Source organism: Coenobita brevimanus, unplaced genomic scaffold (genome assembly GCF_032717465.1).
Source record: "Coenobita brevimanus isolate Jiangsu-jjx unplaced genomic scaffold, ASM3271746v2 jjx.HiC_scaffold_3658, whole genome shotgun sequence".
NCBI lineage: Eukaryota > Metazoa > Arthropoda > Malacostraca > Decapoda > Coenobitidae > Coenobita > Coenobita brevimanus.
This window is the reverse complement of record NW_027644704.1, coordinates 93,267-97,154: the sequence shown is the minus strand read 5'-3', so window position 1 is coordinate 97,154 and position 3,888 is coordinate 93,267. Positions and strand designations below refer to the sequence as shown.

General features: G+C 40.7%; 1 non-coding gene across 1 annotated transcript; it reads left to right on the top strand.

Annotated features, from left to right (window-relative positions):
* The first annotated feature begins 3,065 nt into the window (after nt 1-3,065).
* Nucleotides 3,066-3,184, top strand: LOC145390226 (5S ribosomal RNA). Its single transcript, XR_013895594.1, has one exon. It is a non-coding gene; the product is annotated as a 5S ribosomal RNA (ribosomal RNA).
* The last annotated feature ends 704 nt before the right edge of the window (nt 3,185-3,888 follow it).

The following is a 3,888-nucleotide window of genomic DNA, read 5'->3' as shown; positions in this document are numbered from 1 at the left end:
ACCCCCCTCTCTCATATACCTCTCCACCCCATCTCTCCATCTCATCCTCGGCCTCCCCCTCCCTCTTTCCCTTTAACATGTTAAAATACTGTATGTGTATGTATAGTGGCAATCCACTATTTACATTTATGTCACTATTTACATTAGTCACTGTTCACATTTATGGCAGGTTGTCATGCTTGGGTACGTACAAGCCTGTTAATATGAGCACAGTGTCAAGCATGTCTATGCAGTGTGATAAATGGTTATGCATCAGTAGCATATAGGAGAATGGTTAGCAACAGTGGGCAGGATAAGTTGCTGTGGAAGAGGTGTTAAGAACCCTCCTGTATCCCCTAAATTCCTTCATTAGAAATCCATCCCTCCAGCCATCATCCAATCTTGTATTGCTCCATAAGGAGTGTAGAGGCCCAGGGCTAGGCAAGTTGGTCCTGGCATTTAAGCATTACAAGAGCAATAAACCCCAATCACCCTTGGATATAAACCTGCACTGGCTCAATCCATTTAGAGCACCATAATTACTTACTAAACCACCAGGCTCCTTAATTTGGTTATATGGTTACCACCCAGCATAGTAAATGGTTTCCTGGTGTACAGGAAACCATTTGGCTTGTCACTCAGTGTAGTCACCTGTAGGCTGAAGGAAGAGGAAAGAATGAAGGAAAGAAAAACAGAAGAAGGAAGGAAGAGAGGAAAGGGCAGACACCCAAAGCAGCACTACATTGAGTGAGTGGATGGTGAGTGCCCCCACTTACCCTTATAAATTTATTATGCATATTCCACTTTAACTCACTCATCAGTATCTTACTGTTTTAGTATCAATGATTTGCCTCAGTAACATACAGGAAAATACTTAGGTAAAGTGTACAGGATAAGTTGTGAAGGAAGACGTACAAAGAAGCTTGTATGTTATCTAAAACCCATCCTGCGCCATTTATTATGCATATTGCCCCTTAAGACCATCATGAATGCAGTGTCGTTTCAGTGTTGACAAAGCTTATATCAGTAATGTACAAGAAAATCGATGTGGTGTGCTAGATAAATCACGTAGGGAAATGTGTTAAGATCTCACCAAAATACTGTGTTGTGTTTTGACTTTTTGCTTATTTATTTATTTATTATTTTTTTCATACATGGTGTTGTGGTAATTGTTTAGATATTTCAGGAATTATCATCATCAGTTAAGGAAGCTCCCTAGCACCTTTTCCTCAGTTATTTATTTGTGGATCTGGCTGGTTACTATTCTTTTGCACCTTGCTTATGTAGAGGATGATGATATTGGAATGATTTAAGAAACACGGAGGAGTATAGTAACATATAATAAGCGGGATAAATCACTTGGGGAAAGGTGTTAGGCAGACTGGTTTTTCTCCCTAAGGTTATCAATAATTGTGGCTCTGTAATGGTTGAAACTTGGACTTGTATTCTCAGTTAAGGAAGCTCCGTAACACCTTTTCCTAACTGATTTAGGTTTGTTTATTGCACCTTACCATTTTCTTCTGTTACAAAAATCATTCCAATACCACCATACTCTGCATAAATAGGGTACAGAAACATATGAACCAGCCATATCCAAAAATAGATAACTAAGGAAAAGGTGTTAGGGAGTCCCCATACCACCAGAAGGCACCTTAGATTGGTTGGGCTAGGTTAAGTTAGGGTAAGTTTGGTTAGGTTAGGTTAGGTGAGGTGGTTGAGTTAATTTCTTCCTATTATTATTATTATTATTATTAATTATCAAATCAGCGTTGAATAAATAGCAAACAATAAAATATCCATCCATCATCCAATCCTGTGTTGCCCCATGAGGAGCGTAGGAGCCCAGGGCTAGGCATGTTGGTCCTGACATTTAAGATGAGAGTGACCAGCCTCACTCATCCCTGGATGGCATTATGTGAGCAACAAACCCCAACCCCCCCTTGGATATAAACCTTCCCCAGCTCAGTCCGCTTGGAGTGTCGTAATTACCCACAAACTACTAGGTGCCATCTCTCTGGAACTCGCTTCCCCAGAGTTGTTTTCCTCCAAATTTCAACCCACAACTGTTCAAGTCTAACTGTTACAGATATTTTATGAACGGAGGACACCAGTAATCTGGTGTATGGATTATTTTTTTTTACCCATTTGTTTTTCCTTCCTCTGTTCTATTATTAAAAAAAAAAAAAAAAAAAAAAAAAACAGCATAGTAATTGGTTTCCTGGTGTACAAGAAACCATTTGGCTTGTCACTCAGTGTAGAGGCATCCACAGGCAGAAGTAAGAGGAAAGAATGAAGGAAAGAAAGACAGAAGAGGGAGTGTAAAGTTACCCGTAGGCAGAAGGACGAGGAAAGAATGACGGAAAGAAAGACAGAAGAGGATGGAAGAAAAGAAGGATGGAGGAGAGGAAAGGGTAGACACCTGGGAGCAGCACTGCATCGAGTGAATGGATGATGAGCGCCCCCACCTACCACTTAACGATAGAATATGGTAATTTATTTTCTCTTTTTTTTTCTTCATTAGGAAGATCATTTATTCATTTATAACATGCAGCAATTTCATAACAAAACGGTTACAAATAAGGGCAGGAGAAAAAGTTGAATGACGCAACCAAAAATCGTGGTGAAAAAATACCACAATCTATTTGGTTGGATGCAACCTGCATCAAAAAAATGTGAGTGGTTGGATTTTTTTTGCTGAACTGTCGTGTATGAGAGAGTTAATGACAGTTGTGAATGGAAGTTTGTCATATAATGAGTCAGTTAATGACAGATGCGACTGGAAGTTTGACAAGATCGGTTGCTATTGACACACAATTCTTTGTGGTGCCTTTATTGTGGTATTGTGGAAGATTCTGAAACAAAATTAGCTCAGAGCAAATCTTATTCTTTATTCCATTAAACTACTAAATGTGGTCTGAATGTAATAAAGTAACATATCTTTTCAAGACTCAAACACACATACAGTGTGTTTGTCTGCTTTGAAAGCTCATTGTATTTGTTTTATGTCCAAAGACAATTTATGAGCCTAGTAGTTATATGGGGGACAGTGTAGATCATAGGAAGCATAATACAGTATTTATAGTATTTCGAACGGCCATACCATGTTGAGTACACCGCTTCCCGTCCGATCAGCGAAGTTAAGCAACGTTGGGTCTGGTTAGTACCTGGATGGGTGACCGCCTGGGAACACCAGATGCTGTTGGCATAACGTTCTCCCTACGTGTCAAGTGGGGTTGGTGGAGGATTAGTGCCCCTCCCTGTAAAACAATTAACTCTAAGCCCTTGGTCACCCCGTTTGGGATACATGGCGTCTGGCAGTGAATGTGAATGAATGAATTATCATTTTTATTATTATTATTATTATTGGTATTGGAATGATGTGTGGATGTGATAGGAAGCATTAGGAGAAGCACATTGAGGTGGTTTGGCCATGTGGAGAGGATGGAGAGCGAGAGAATGATGAGGAGAGTGTATGTGAGTGAGGTGGAGGGGAGGAGAGGGAAGGGGAGGCCAAGGATGAGCTGGAGGGATGGAGTGGAGAGGTATATGGAAGAGAGGGATGTGAGCTGGGAGCAGGGCAGTGAAATGACAGGGGACAGGGTGACATGGAGATGATTTGTTTGTGGCCACCCGTTAAGGGATTAGGGCATCTGGTAATAGATAGATAGATAGGTAGATTACTATTATTATTATTATTATTATTGTTAATTTCATATCATCATTCATCATCCAATCCTACGCTGCCCCATGAGAAATGTAGGAGCCCAGGGCTAGGCAATTTGGTCCTGACATTTAAGATGAGAGTGACCAGCCTCACTCATCCCTGAGTGGCATTACGTGAGCAATAAACCCCAACCATCCCCTGGACATAAACCTTCAGCAGCTCAGTCCGATTGGAGCTCTGTAATT